At 38.7% G+C, this 16,297-nt stretch overlaps 1 pseudogene; it reads left to right on the forward strand.

Moving 5' to 3' along the window:
• Nucleotides 1-10,670: 10,670 nt before the first annotated feature.
• LOC140945231 (uncharacterized) overlaps nt 10,671-16,297 on the forward strand; it is a 6,662-nt pseudogene continuing 1,035 nt past the window's right edge.

Consider the following 16,297-nt stretch of genomic DNA (forward strand, 5'->3'; position numbering starts at 1 on the left):
TTTCCAGAATTCAGGTAAATCTTCATGTGGGATTTTATAGCTGCAGACCCTCTGTCGCAAGCCCCTTTTCCTCCTTGAGGATCGCAAAAATCCATGCGCTTCACAGTCACGCCGTGATGTTTACCAACCATGTGAGCAAGGCTGATTGTGTTACCACAATGGTAACACCCGGCGTTGTCCTGCCAATAGTATACTCGCTGTAGGTGTGGCATGACGTCCTTTAAATCTTTGAGTACGTCAGACATGACGGACAGTACCGCACAGCTATCTTGACTGCAGCTTCTGAAGACATGGCACATGGTAAGGGTTTCGTACTTTCCAGCATTACTTGTGCTTTCCTTTCTCATGGCGACAGACACGTGCCAGGGAATACCCCGTTTCCCAAACCAATCGCGTTGGCTTTCACGATATTTTCGAGGAATAAACTTCATGGCCCAATCTTGTACAAGTAGAACTGATGTGTCGTCCAAGTCTCGGAGGATGTCTAATCTCGCTTTATCTTGGTTTACCGAACGCAACAAATGAGATTTCCAGGCAATTATATCACGTTTTGCTTTCTCGGTCATGAATGCGAGCTCTTCGTGTATTTGGCCTTTGGAAAGATGTTCAAGATTCATCGCCATCATCTTGATTGCTTTCTCTATCTCCTCTATAGTAACGGCAAGGGAATTACACTGACCACTAACGTCGCTATGATCATGGGCACATGTAGCCTGGTAGTCAACATCTTTAGGGTCGCTGAGAGCAAAAAACGATGCAGTGATCTGGAATACTTGAACTCTCTGATACGTGAACCTAAGTGATTAAAATGTGCGCAATAATTATCAAATCCTCAATTCTGAGGAATATCTACGTAATTCTATCTTCTAAAAGATTTCAGAACCTAAATATTGTGAAGCTGAATGCCGTATTACAACGCCCCCCCCCCCCCCCCCCACCCCATTTTATCTTAGGGTGGACTTCCACTTTTGCATATCGCGTAAACTTCACTGGCATGCCGCACGCACGTAAATGTTAACTCTATTCAAACCGGGCTTTTTTTGGCCTCCTGGTTCCGGGGGGCGTAGCTCAGAGGCCCCCCTCTGTAACTACAAAACCGCTCATGGTATGGTGAGCAACATGTCACAGAACAATGTACTCGTCATTTCCAACGTCTAGGCATTTTTAGATTGACACAATTACGTAATATGACGTCATATTGTTGATTCTATGGGCAGAATCCAAATTTCATCAGCTTTCCCTTCAAAGCAAAAAATACTTACATCATAATGTGTCTGACAAAATCAAGAATTAAGTTGACACATTAATGACTTTTAACACTAGCAGTGACGTCATGATGACGTCATTTATGGTTAAAGAGGGATCTGGAACCATCCGCCATCGAAACGTTTTTCTGAGCGTTATTCACCGTATCCTCAACCTTGAGAAAATCACATGAACTCGTATCCCATGCGATATAAGGTGGAGGGATGCGTGTGTGTAGGTGGGGGCAAGTGGAAGCAAAAAACCTGTCTGAGAAATAATTAAGTTATAATGCAGTTTTCTTTTAAATGAACCCTTTATTCTTAAAAGAACAATTTGGCCTCAGCTTACCATCGCGGACTACGTGGTCTTTAACTTGTTGCCACTGCTTGAAGTTCTCAGATTTTGGTGAGAATAAAAATAGAAAATCCGCTGAACTGTGTGCAGACGCAAGGGCGACATAAAATGAACGGGGTATTAAACCTCTTCATTATCTGCGGAACTCAGGAAAAACTGACGTAGAAAGCACAAAAAAAGCATATGACATTGTTTTCTTGGATACCAGCGCACAGTCTGAGGTCTACGAAATCGGTTAATTTGTGCTCTCCATCCCTGTTCGTTACATTTTAAGGAAAGGCAGCAAGGAAACGGGGCCCGCTCATGCAGACTTTGTGATGATAAAGTCCCTATCCATTTTTTTTTTTATCTTTTTTACCCCGCGGGCCTTGTTTAGTGCCACTGTTAATAACACTATTCCCATTGAGTGCCAGTTCAGAACTTATAGAAGTCTCAATCGTCTCAGTTTCCTCGTAAGAAAGGTTCTTGGTCTCCAGAAGCTTTGTGGGCAGCTCCCCTATTTTCTGCATGTCAAGATTAACCCGGCAGTTGCGACAAATACCTGTTGAGTGAATCGATGGAAAATGCAGGTTTTTGCTGATACGATATAATCACTATTCTGAACAACTACGGTCTTAATTTACACAAGTAAGGGAACCTGTTCTAAAAAAATGATAGATTTTCCTACCTTTTCATATACTTCAACTCTTCAATTCCCTACCCTTTGATATACCTGAAGCCTGATAAAGGTACCCGTTAGGGGCTGAGTCTCCCTGTATCTATCTATAGGCCATCAGGGAATCTGCTTTAAAAAGCTGTAATTTTAGGAGTCCAGTGTAGGCTTTTACTTTTACCCTTTTGCTGCTACAATAACTTATATAAAATGTTAGAATAATGAAAGGAAAAGAAACGCGTAAATAAACAAAGGCTATTGAATTTGCGACCGTCACGGCTACGTAATTATTGAAAGAGTTAAAATAAAAAAAAAAAAAAGGAAAAGTGCTTACAAAGTGCTTTAATTGAAGTGTCACATTGGACCCCCATTTTACAACTGGTCTGTTTGGTTGAAAAAGATGAAAAATGATGTATACATACCTGAACCAACTGGAATAAAAATTCCCAGTTTCTTCCATATCAAATAACAAGCACTTTTGCCAAGTCCTCTTTCTGCCTTTGCGTTTTTTGGGCTTGTCCGCCATGCTTCGAGATTGGCGGGGGAACTCGGCACAGATTCGATCCTCGACGCCACCCAATACCCAGAGATGAGCGGTGCCGGGGACAAATCTTTAATTCCGAAAGGTTTAACTCCGAAGAAAAGGATGTAGATACTCTTCCCAAAATAAGTTCGATTTCGGTTTCTACGTCAGTTATTGACAAGGAAGACTTATGACCCGCGATGTCTCTTTTGCAGTTCAGAAATGGAATAACCTCAGTTGATCTGCTCCTATCTCTGGGGTCATAAGAGCAAGAGCCGCCGACTAAGGAGCTAAAAGAGCACTTAACGTCCATGATTACACAAAACTGGTAAAACAAATTCACTGCAACTTCGCTAATTAAATTTTTCCCTTTTTGCATTTAATTGACTAATTCAATTTACTAATACGCTACGGCTAGTAAACTGCTTCGAGCTTTTGCCAACTGTGTCATTTCTTCAACAAATAATAAAAATAACTCCTCACAATTGAAGTAAATATCAATTTAAAAAGCATCTATCATTTTTGTCTCTCTTTTCAGATTCTTCTGAAACCAAAGGAAGCGAAAAAAACAAGTATAAAAGTTAAACAGGTTTAGCCGAGAGCTAATCAAATTATATCCTGATATTTATCAGTGAAAACATCTTACAGTGAAAAAGAAAACTTCCACCTTAACAATGAGAAAAAATAACCTCTCTTTGGCCGATTACCTTTTTCAATAAGAAAAGGACGAAAAGCTCACAGTACCAGAATCGTTTTCAGTACGCTTTCGTGTATTTTTCAGTCAGCTGTGTAAAAACTCCGCTTGACGTTACGGTCACGCAACAAGAATTGTTTACTCAGCCGTTGTAGAAATTTGAATGAATTACGGTCATTTCAAAACCTTCGCGTGAGGCGCTGTAAAGAAAACCCATGCTGATTCTAACATATTATCAAGAACAACCTTAAATCCCTCTAATGACATAGTTAAAAGGAAAATCTGAATTAAGTCACATAGTGAAAAAAACATTTGAATTAAGGAGGTATTTGCGGGATTTTTCACGTTTGAAAATACAGAACTTTCCTGTGCGTTGTTTGCTTTTCATGAAAAACAATAAAGATAAGTCATATAGTTTCTGTGAAAGTACGGCACCCACTCTATCAAAATTCGGTGTTATGATCCTTTGAATCGTTTTTCCTTGAAGACCAAAAGTCAGTTTAAAATATCAATTTCACACTTGCTTGAGGGACCTTTCGGGATCGTCGCGGGTCAAATTCGTTTTTCTCAGTTTTCTCAGAATTGAAGCGCTCCGGAAGAAAAAGAAATACATTAAATGTCTTCTATTCTTAGTAGCTTTTTATAGTCAGAAAATAAGCGAAATTCATTTTTCAACTCTTGCCACTCAATGGTCGATATTTCCTGACCGTCGCTCTTAAACATCCCCTTGTATAAGTCGAGTACCGGACAGAGAACATTCCACTACCGTATGGTGCACATTTGGAACAATCTAGACAGTACTCTTAAAACTGCAAAATCGATTTCTACTTTCAAATTTTATTTGAAAAATAAATTGATTACTGACTTTTTAAATAGCACGTTATGATAGTATTTTAGTATCTTACTAGTATCTTATTTTGTTATAATTTTAACTTAAAATATGCATATTGTATAGTACGTAGTGAGAATATTTATTATTCGATTAACTCTTAAATAGGTATGTTTATATTGCTTTTGTTCACCGCACTCTTTCCTTTTTAACTGAATTGTTAACTACTTCTCTTATCTTAATTAGTAGTCGCATTGTCACTGAAAAGCCCCACCAGGGGAGTGTCAATAAACTATTGTATTGTATTGTATTGTATTGACTCCCGTTTATTCGCCTAGAAGAGGCCGTTTCGTGAACTCAGCGTTTCCTAACAAGAAAAATTGGGCCCAAAAGCGAAGTTTATTTATGACAAACACATTTGAAAGCAAATGTTTGCAGAAATTCTACGTTTCAAGTAAACACGAGAAAGAATGCTACATGAAGACGACGTCTTACCTCGAGGAACCGAATCGCCATTTTTGTCAGCACTTCATGCGAAGAACGACACAACAAACCTTTTCGGCTATAAACTTGGCGAGTCAACCGAAAAGAACAAAGCTCTTCTTTTCTTCTCAGGTAAGGAAACAATTCAAACTTTTAGCGGTTCCATTTAGGTCATTACGCTGTTGTTTGCGAAGTGATAAACTTGTGAATTGCCATGTTTGAAAATTATACTAAGATCTGTTTTTAAACTATCGCGTGTCTAGCTGACCTGATCTGTCAATCAAATCGTACTTTTTAATGGTTTCCTCTCTGATTTTGTTGAGATCACTTCGTGTGTATATACTAAAACAATTATTCTATTCAATCTCAGTGAATAGTGGCTTTAGGAATATTTACCTCGCCACTTCGTGGCTCGGTAAATATTCTCCAACTATTCACCTGGATTTCAAAGAACAATTGTTAAATATGCTTTCTTGTCACTAAAATAAAAGTCAGGGATTGGACATCATCGCCATAATTCAGTTTCGTCAAGCTTACAGATTGAAACAAGTTACAAGTTAATCATCCAATACGTTTTTAAACAACCGACCTTTTAAAGTGCATGAGTTGAAAACATTTCCCGCTAATTTCCTAATTAAAATTCACCACACTCATTAAAAAAGGCTAGCTGGATGCATCCTCGGAGACCCAGGGGCAGTCAGTCGGGTCGGGCGAAAGGGCGCGACGAAAGTTTTCAAGAACGGGCGAAAGAGCCCCTGGATACCGACTCTCACCAAAATATTTCCAAAAATTCAAGCGGATGCCGGCTCCTGATTGAGCACAAAAAGTGCTCTGTATTATTGTACCCAATTGACGAGCGAACAGTTTTTCCTGAGTTCTTTTCGTGAGTTTGTACACGACGGTTATTGTCTTGCCACACTTGCCCGGTTCGTTCACCAAGTTTGTGCGCGCAAGGAAAACTTTTATTTTCTACTTTTCTAACCAGAAACGAAGGAACTACCGATGAGTCGAAAAAACGTTTGGGATGCTATCAGCAGGAGTAATTGAATTTGCCCCGATAATATGTTGTTTTTTGACTCATCACAATGTATGGTAAATAACAGCAAGTTAAAGATGCGGCGGCGACGAGAAAGTCAAAAAGGCAAAACAACAACTTTGCATGTGCATCACACTTTTTTTGTACATTTCTTTGCCGTCAACTGCACGACTACCCGTGAAATGCCTAATTTTATGTTTTGTGTAAGACCGTAAACAAGCAATGACAAAATTCATTCTCTTTATAAACTTGGATATGATTGATAGAAATGAAGCTCCAGAAGCCTGGACTTCGCTTGCATTTGAAATTTTAGAAAATTTATTCAGTAAGCTGACTTCGCGAAGTTTCAAGCCGGTGTCATTGCAGTCTAGAAATTTTTAAGTTGAGTGAACGGCAGCGAAGGAGTGCCTGGTTAAGGCTTACACAACAACTTAAATAGTCAGCAAAACACTACTTTTTTCGCGGTTCCATAAACAAATCAGCTAAGAAATGGCATCTAATGCGCATCCATCTGCATCAGCTGACTGTGTCCCTTTAAGAACTAGCTTCGCTCTGCAATTCTATTTTGCAAACTCAAATTTCATATTCGGAAGAGCCGTATTCTCGCTAAATCTAAACTGAACCGGGCTGCCTCTCATCCTTCTTCTGTGACAAATTAGGCCCGGTTCAAACGTCGAACTTTACATGTGCCGAATTAATACCTATTCAGGTCGACCCAAACAATTAAGTTCGACTGTTGATTCAGACGGTCGAACTTTACATGTGCCGAGCCTAATTCGAGGAGAAAAGAAATACCATCCTTATGGCTTAAAATAGGGAAATAAACTGCAAAAAAGTAAAATTCACCAAGCCTGGAAATTCTTGTTTTGATTTTAGTGTGATTTGTGTTCTGTTATGGCAATGAGACAGCTTAGGAGATCGTGATCGTGATATTTGGACTAAATACAGTAACGCCATAAATTTTAAAAGACATTACGATTTCTTTATGGATGTAAAGAAAAGAAACTCTTTAGAAGACCGTTTTGAGCTGTCCGGTCTCAGTTTAAAAATCTACAACGTGAATGCTGGTAACCGTCGTTACGCTTGTATGAGTTCTGCCCGCACAGGCGCGAAAATCTACTAAATAGCCAATCAGAAGCGCGGTTATATTGAAAATTACGTTAACATAATTTATGCATTAGGTTCGGCACATGTGAAATTTGACGTATGAATCGGAGTCGATCTTTTGTCGTTCTATTCGACAAGCTCAGTCGAATAGAACGGCAGAGTCGACCCAAACACAAAAGTGCCGTTCCCTAATTGATTCATACGTCGAACTTTACATGTGCCGAACCTAATAATTAGGTTCGGCACATGTAAAGTTCGACGTTTGAACCGGGCCTTAGAATCTCTTCCTTAGAAGATACAAAGGACGAAACAGCTGAAGACCTTACAAAGACCTGAGAAAGGTACCATTTTACTCGCTGAATACTCGTCTCTCTGAGATATAAAAATATATACGCACGATCTTCGATATTGATGGAATCCCTAGTTCTAGTGCACACAAGCGAGACATGCAGTGCTTAAGAGACACTCACGTCCCTATTGACCTTAGCAGATGTACTTGAGTGTAACAGAGTTCTTAGAATTCAAAAACTGTTTATCAAGGTGTGACTGTGACACGGTTATTATTATTATTATTTTTTTAACTAAAAGAACCCGTTCGTTGACGAATCACTGCGAATTACTCATTTGACACAACATTTTTGAGCAAAGATGACCCGCTGTTCTTCATGTTCCTTCTGAAAACTGTTTATGGCTTAGGCGATAACTTGGCTTTCTACTAAGTCCTCCACACATCATAGGCAATAAGTAAGAAAATCTAGGTACGAAGCCCATACTGACCCGATCTTGAAGGAGCAAAAGCTCTTAAAATGTCAAGAAATCCAATTGTTTTAATTAGGCCTTTTTATGTTTTCACTCTTTTCAAAATTCAATAACGTTTTTTCAATGAACAACCTTATACATAATACTAGGAGTGCTCAATCCTTTTTTTTTTTTTTAATATATAATATATATATATATATATATCGCCATGCAGAACCAATACCAGCACCGTTTACATTCAAGTTCCAAAGTTTTACAACTCTCTGAATGAGTGGATGGATGGATGGATGGATAGATGAATGGATGGGTGGAGGGAGGAAGGGAGAGAGGGACGAACGAACGAACGAATGAATGAATGAAGAATCAATGAATCTCTCCTCCCTCGCTTCCTCAGGACCTCTTCAAATCGGGCTAAAATGGAAAAAATGGCTGGCTATGCCCCTGATTTTAAATATGCTTAATTGAGCAAAGTGGAAACCTTTCAAGAGAAATGGAAAGGACTATCTTTAAGGACAAAATTCAGAAATCGTCTATGCTCAAACAAGAACTTCTAGTGTTTACGAGCGATTGTGCCGAGATACCGCGCAACATACTATACTGGATAAAGCACAAAGCACTTCGAAACATAATTCTTCCTACTTACCAGAATGAACAGTACCGTACTTTGCTTTAAATCCACGGGCTGTTACAGAACCATCAGTAACAAAACGTACAATCAAGGTTTCGTGGTAAGAAGAAAAAGTCGAACTGCTGGTGAGTGAACCACATAAACGCCCAGGAAGTACACCACTACCATATATGACAGCATTTTGAATTTGTATATAGTCGTAGGGACAGTTAGTCCCACTTTCTATGTCCATGTCTTGAATGACCAACTCGACGCGATTTCCTGTACTTGACATGATTTTCCAGCTGCAATTGTGGTTATTCCCATAATTTTCCGGGTAAGAAGGACTTTTGATGATGCCTGAAATCCCTGTCAGGATTGCCATATTTGGACATGCTGACGATTTAAGACAAGAGAATAATAACAAACTCGTGGAAAAAAAGAAAGAGATTTGACTTCCCACAACGGTGATCGGGCGTTTTAATCATATAGTAGTCAATTTATCGTGGTGTTAAAGGGGGTTTGTCTCGAGGATATTGCTGTTTTTAGGAATATTACGTGCGGAAGTCATTACTTAGTGCCTATATACTTATACAAAATGCTCCTTTAGAGTTATGGAGAAGGTCCCAAACAAAATTTATCAGACAGCGCTAGTCATAATTATTTTTTGGTAATTTTTTGCATTGAAAAGGCTGGCTATTTTTTCACGTTTCAATCATCCTTGCTATCCATATTAACAGACGACAGGAAACGGATTTAATTCCTAAATATAGTCTTATTCTTGGAATTCAATTGATTCGCAAACACACTTAAGCTTTTTAAAAAGGTAGAAAATAGCGTGACATAGCCCCTTTAAATAACTTGGTATATACCGTAAGAAATACCTCCATGGAATTCCATCGATTTCCGTGGAAAAAATTTCCATGGCATTCCATGGGGGATAAGGACATCAATTTCAATGGAATTCAATGGAAAAGTTCCCGACGAAATTCCATGGAAACTACTGCATCCAATTCCATTGATCTCCATGGAGTTCCATGAAATTCACAGGAATTAGGCCATGGAATTAGAATATCGCATTGAGTTACAGATGTAAATGGAATATATGTATTTACAATTTTCCACAGATTTAGGTGTCACTGTAAATTACTGGATAAGTTAACTTTTATTACATAGAAAACCGCTCAATCTCTTTTGCAAAGTTATAAAACTAGACATTATGGCAGACATAATGTAATTTATGGCAAAGCATGCCGCCAATCCGTGTTTTAATTATGGGCCACTCTTTCATTCGCCGTGTGCACGATTTTCTTTGCCGCAATTTTAATGTGCACATTGCGAAAAATTTTAGTCTAGATGGCGATCTGCTCATAAGATGGCATGGGATTGGAGGTAGAACGGTTTCTACAACTAGGAAGTATGACTTAGGTTTAGTAGAGGAGTTCGCTCCCAATGTAGTAATCATGCAATTAGGTACGAATGACCTTACCACCATTTCGGCCTATGAAACTGGCTCGGCAATTGAAGGTCTGTGTCGTTTACTTTATGAGTCATATGGAGTGGAATTGATTTGCGTTTGTCAAACCCTTTACAGGCAAGATGCCTCTTCTTTTAGCAAACAGGTTGACTTGTTAACGAAGTATCTTAAGGTGGTTTTAGAACCCATTCCTTATGTATTTTACTGGCGTCACAGAGGGTTTTGGCGTTGTAAATCTCGTTTTCTTGCTCGGGATGGTGTTCCTTTAAACAAACTGGGACATTATAAATATTTTCGCAGTTTGAGAGGCGCAGTTCTCAGATGTATACGAATTTTCTCAGGTCGTTAACAGCAGTAATTTTTTCCCCTGTATTTGCCAGTTCCCTAATTTTGATATTTGTTGCTCTTTACCAAGCCGAATGTTATGCAGCCTTGCCCTTTGTTCACTTGTTGTTGGAAAGTACTTTCCTACCTATAAGCAGGTTTGCTGCCTTGTTCATGCACGGTTTAAATACCGTGTTTATTTTTGCGGCTTTGGTTATGTTATTTTGTGCTTTCGCTTTACCATTTTGAGTGTACAACCACTTTTGACCGCCCCCTTTTTTGGGAGGTGTGTCCAATGCACTCGGTATCAGTGATTATGCACGTTTTTTCATGGAACTTGGCTTTTTTCTATACTGTTACTGCTGTCTTATTTATCGTATTTTGTCACTTATATTTTTCAATTTCTTTTGTGGCTACGTTGGGCCTGTTAGGCTATATATATCTTGAACTGCCTCTCCCAAGTACTAAGTAATTTTCCAGACAACAATGGCTAGCTGGGTATATTCGTATCCCCTGCAGTGCTGTTAATTGTCTCAGTCTTGTTTATTTTTGCCAGTTTCAGTAGTCTTTTTTCTAAAAAATGCCTTCGCGAAAACGACAAGCAACTCAAGCTACAGCGCTCGCCGCCATTCCATCCGTTCGCCCCAACAAGAGAGCCAGGCGGCCAAGACTGCGTCCTCAGGAGGCCCCCACTGTTCATGAGAGGACTACAACTGAGCAGGCCAACGTGATTACTTCAAACCCTTCAAGTTCATCCCCAGGCACAGTGTCCGTGGATGTCGACGCAATCACCGCTACCATTTCTGCTGTAATTACAGAAGCAGTAAAGACGGCCTTCTCGCCTGAGAAATTGGCTTCGCTGCTCGACAACAACTCCCCAACGCCAGTAGTTACGCAAGCGCCAACTGGACTTTTTTTTTTTTTTTTTTTTTTTTTTTTTTTTTTTTTTTTTTATTTGCTTTACTTAACCCAATAATTACAATATTGAACACTGCTTACACTGCTTACATTATTTACAACATTCATACCATACTTACAATACTGACAATACTTATTGCTTACATTGCTAACAATACTACTGTTTTCAAACATTATTACATTTCGTATGCTTCAAGTACACAGTTGCATCGGAAGAAACTTATTTAAGGATAGTTGGCGTTATTGAGGCAGGATAAGCTACGGATGAAAGACATAGAGAATATCAGGGGGCGTTGGGAATAGCGCCATGGTAGAAACGATAGTTTCTACGTGATGTCGTGTAGGAATGACCATTGTTTGGGCAGAACATTGTTTGCTTCTGCTTGTGCTTGTATGTTGTAAATTGTCTTTAGGTGTTTGAGAAATCCTTGCAATAGAGGTATAGCTTCTTTTGTTTTGCAGAGCCAGATATAGTGCCTGGCAATAAGAAAACAAAAGTTGATCTGGCGTTGAAGTTTAGAAGAGTCTGATCTCAGGCCTAGTGAAACAGTCATGTCTGCAGAGTAACTATCGGGAATAATTTGGCAAAGTTTTAATCGCGTTATGATGCTCTCCCAGAAGAGCGCCGTTTTGGGGCAGGACCAGAAAAGGTGTACGAGTTTTTCTGGTTCTTTTTTACAAAAGGAGCAGTTGGAGTTTTCTTTTACTCTTATCTTAGTTAAGAAAGCGTTTGTTGGTATTCTTCTGTGCAGCAATTTAAATTGAAATTCCCTGAGTTTTATGCTTTTTGTGATTTTATGAGCTAGCTGGTAGGTCGCACCCCACGTTATTTCGTTTTGACCTAAGTTGCAGTCTTGATTCCATTTTTGCTGGCTTGTAGTAGGGGGGGCACTTTTCTTTGTAATTAATTTGTCATACACCAACTTGCTTGCTTTTTGGGCTTTCATTAGTTTTGTCGAAAAGCTTTCGTAACTATTACCTTCGTTTGTGTGGTCACCTTGGTTGAATGTGTTGCATAGCTTTTTAAGAGCAGAAATTATTCCACAGTATGCCAAGGGTTGGACCTTGATGTCGTATTTGTTTAAAAGTTCTGGTGGAGTGAGGAATTTTCCTTCTCTGTTCCTTAAGTGCTTAACTTTTGTGATGCCTTTACGATACCATTCTTTAAAGAAAATAGGGCTGTCGTTAATCCTTACAAGTGAGTTGTACCATATGCCTTGTTCTGAAAGCTGGCTCTCTGATGTTATCCTCTCTTCAAAATTGATTTCTGACCAGATTAGGAGAATTTCCTTTAAGAAACTGTCTTGCGTTTTGAAGATATTAGCTATGTCTATCTTATTAAGGTTGCTTGTGAAAGGTAGGGTACACTCAAACTTTTTCAGTTCAAGATCTAGAAAAAGTTTCCATTTACCCTGATTATCTGTATCCAGGTACTTTTTTATCCAAGTGGTTTTTAGCGCTTTATTGAAAGATAGTATGTCAATCATTTTGAGGCCACCTGCTGGGTAATTGTTAATCATAATATCTCGCTTTATTTTATCGCCCTTTCCGTTCCAAAGGAACAAGTAAAAGAGCTTGTTAATCTCGCTAATTATTTTTTTGTTTGTGCACAAGGGTGCCAAGACGTACACAATTTGAGAAGCTACTAAGCTTTTCAGAACAGTGATCTTCCCACTTAAGGTTAATCTACGGTATTTCCAGTTGCTTAGAATATTGTTAATTTTTTCCAGTTTTTCCTTATAATTTAGAAGTACAGTGTTTTCAGGGTCTGTCGTAAACCAAACGCCTAAAGATTTTACTTTGTTTGTTTGCCATCTGAAATTTCTTTCTGGAAGAAGAATTTCTGTTTTTCCACTATATGTTCCGATCCAAATTGCTTCTGTTTTTTTACTGTTGAGTTTGAGACCCGAGGCTTCTCCAAAATCGTCAAGTGTGTTGAGAGCAGCTGAGAGCGACGTTTGTGAACCATTCAATATTAAGGTTGTATCGTCTGCGTATTGACTTATTTTAATTTCCTCTTGGTTAACGTGTATTCCTCTGATATTGCTGTTTCTTTTAAAAGCCTTGGCTAAGACTTCGACTGAAAGAACAAATAGATATGGAGACAACGGGCACCCCTGCCTGACCCCTCTTTCAATTTTAAAGAAATTGCTTGTCCAGCCGTTGTTTAAGAAGCAGCTCTCTATGTTGCTGTAAAGGCATTTGACCCAGTTTACAACACTTGGGCCGAAACCGAAGTATTGAAGAGAATTTATGATAAAAGGCCATTCAATCGTGTCAAACGCCTTTTCGAAATCAAGAAATAATAATAGCCCTGGGATATTTTTTTCTTTGGTAAAACGAATAACATAGTCTATTAATCGTATGTTCTCGCCAATAAACCTGCCTTTCATAAAGCCAGTTTGATCACAGCTGATGAGATCGGGAAGAACCTTTTTCAGCCTGTTAGCCACAGCCTTTGCTGCAATTTTGTAGTCGCAGTTGAGAAGAGTAAGCGGTCTCCAGTTTTTAATGAAATACGGCTCAGCGTCTTTCTTGGGAATGAGTTTGATTACTCCTCTTCTTTGTGTGATGGAAAGCTGACTCGTTTCGTGCGCATAATTAAGAGCATTAATCAATAAGTTTGATATGTTTGTCCAAAATACTCTATAAAATTCTGAAGGTAGCCCATCAGATCCAGGGGTTTTTCCCTGTTCCATGGTTTTCAGGGCTGCAAGGCATTCCCTTTCAGTTAGCAGGCCTTCACAGTTGTTCCGTTGTTCGTCATTCAGGACGGTGTCGTTTTCGTGTTTAAAAAAATCATATGTGTCAATTAAATTGTGTATATTTCTGTTGGATGTATATAGATTCATAAAAAAAGATTCCCCTTCTGCTAATATTTCCTGATCCGAAGTAATAAAGTTATTTTCGTCCACTTTAAGTTGGCTTATAATGCCTTGCTTATAGTGTCTCTTTTCTAGGTTGAGGAAATATTTCGTATTTTTTTCTCCTTCATTATGCCATTTAATTTTAGCTCTCAATATGGAACCTTTCGTACGAGTCTCAATAATTCTTTCTAACTCACTCTTTAGATCATTCAGTTGTTCTGCAAGTTCAGAATTTTCTGTTACGCTAGAGTCTCCGTTCTCCATTTTCGATTCTAGTTTGGAAATTGCATGCTCTAGTTCTGCCTCACGGCCCTTTGTTTTCTTAGTTTTATTCATTGCGTATTTGAGCGATTTTTCCCGTATTTTAAGCTTAATCATGTCCCACAATAGAGCAGAGTTTACCATGTCATCATTTTCATATTCGTCTTGAACTTCCTTAATCGTTGTCTTAATAAGATTAACATAAGCAGTTTCGGTTAAAAGAGAGGTATTTAATTTCCAAAGGCCGGGTCCTCTGCTATTTGCATGAAGAGACAGATCTAAAGTAATCATGGAATGGTCTGTTTTATATCCTGGCACTATATCGGTGTTAGTGACGTCCCCAATAACGCTTTGGCTTATTAAAAAGAAATCAAGTCTACAGTAAACCTTAGGTTGTCGTTGTCTCCAAGTGTACCTTTTGTCATCTGGATTGTGAATTCTCCAGACATCGAGAAGATCTAGGTTCTCTGAAATTTCTTGAACGGTCTTCAAGCTATTTTGGTGAGTTTTGGCAATGCCACCTTTTTTGTCATTTTCGATGTTAAGAACAAGGTTGAAGTCACCGCCAATTATTATGTCTTCACAATTAAAATTTAAAAGATGATCGTAAAAGTTTTGAAAGAATGAAGGTTTATCCTCGTTGGGAGCATAGATGTTAGCGAGGGTCAAAAGCTTTTCGTTAGCTTTTAAGTCACAGATAATAAATCTCCCTGCAGGGTCGGTGTAAAGTCTTTGGAGCTGAAGGTTAAAATTATTGTTAAAAAGAATACATACCCCTGCTTTGTTGCTTTCAAAAGAGGTGAAGTAAGCTTGATAGCCCCATTCTGCTTTCCACAAGTGATTTGTTTTTTCTATACAGTGTACTTCTTGGAGCATGCATATTGATGGCCTTTTGGCGCGAAGCCAATTAAATACTTCTCTTCTTTTAGCGTCATCCCTAAGTCCCCTGACATTCAATGAAGTTATTTTCAAAGTCACGATTTGTTCAAGTCTTTTGTAATAAACGTTGTCTCGACGGGAAAAAAACATGTGCGCCTCAATAAAGGATTTGCATTCTTTCTATTAGGTGTAAAATGATTGATGCAAAAGGTACTCGATATTTTAAACAAATAATGAAGACTAAAACGTGCATATAATATTAGACTGAAGCAAATGATCACAAAAGGTAAATTAAACAAAATAACACTTTGAATAAATAAAAAAGAGTAGCGCAAAAACAAAGAACAGAGCATAGACAAATTTGTAGTTAGTAAAATTAAATTACTTTGGCAGCGAGAAATTTGAATGGTTGATAAGACGTCCCTCTCCAGACTTAACGTAGATTATTTTGCCTGTTCAGTTTATAATTGATCTAAGTCCTCTTCGGAAAAAATTCTAACAGGGGAGCCATAGGGTGATGTCTTAACAAAAATCTTACCATCCAAAGACCAAACACTGAGTAGAGTACCCTCTTGTCTTCTCTTGTTCGCTTCTTTCATGATTCTACGCCTATAAGCCGTGAGGTTCTCGTTTATAAAAATACGTTGTCGTTCCTGTGCATTTGAAGGGTAGCTGGGAAATAGATCTTTGATTTTGACATCCTTTAGTTTGGTGCGTTCTTTGTAAAGTTTCGATTTCACTTTATGATTGCAAAATTTCACTATAATGGATTTGCCCCGATTCAGCTTGTGTGAAATCTCTATTTCTTCAGGCTCTATGGTGATATTTAGGGCTTCAGCAACCTTGATGACCGCGGCCTCCGTACTGGGATACGCATCTTCTGGAATTCCATGGATTTCCAGCGAGTTCTTTCGAGTGTATTGTTCCAAATCATCATGGTGTTCCCACAGTCGATCGGATTCTTCTTTTTGCTTTCCTAGATTCTCCTTTGTTGTTTTAAGCTCGTTCCTTGTTGAGGCTAGCATGTGTTTTAATTCTTTGTATTCGTCCTTGGTCTTTTGCAAGGACTCTTTCAAATCTTTAAGCTCCTTCTCGTAGAAGTTGGCAGATTCTTTTAATTCTTCGATTTCCTTCTTCAGCGTTCGATTTTCGCTAAGAACTGCAGCTATTTGGATTTGTATGTCGACCAGTAGAGCCTTGATTTCAAGAAGGCTAGGCTCTTCTTGTTCCTTGCCCGCTTCAATCGGTTCTTCAACATCAATGTTTTCCTCGGCCGCCATGT

The sequence above is a fragment of the Porites lutea genome, chromosome 8, assembly GCF_958299795.1.
Source record: "Porites lutea chromosome 8, jaPorLute2.1, whole genome shotgun sequence".
NCBI lineage: Eukaryota > Metazoa > Cnidaria > Anthozoa > Scleractinia > Poritidae > Porites > Porites lutea.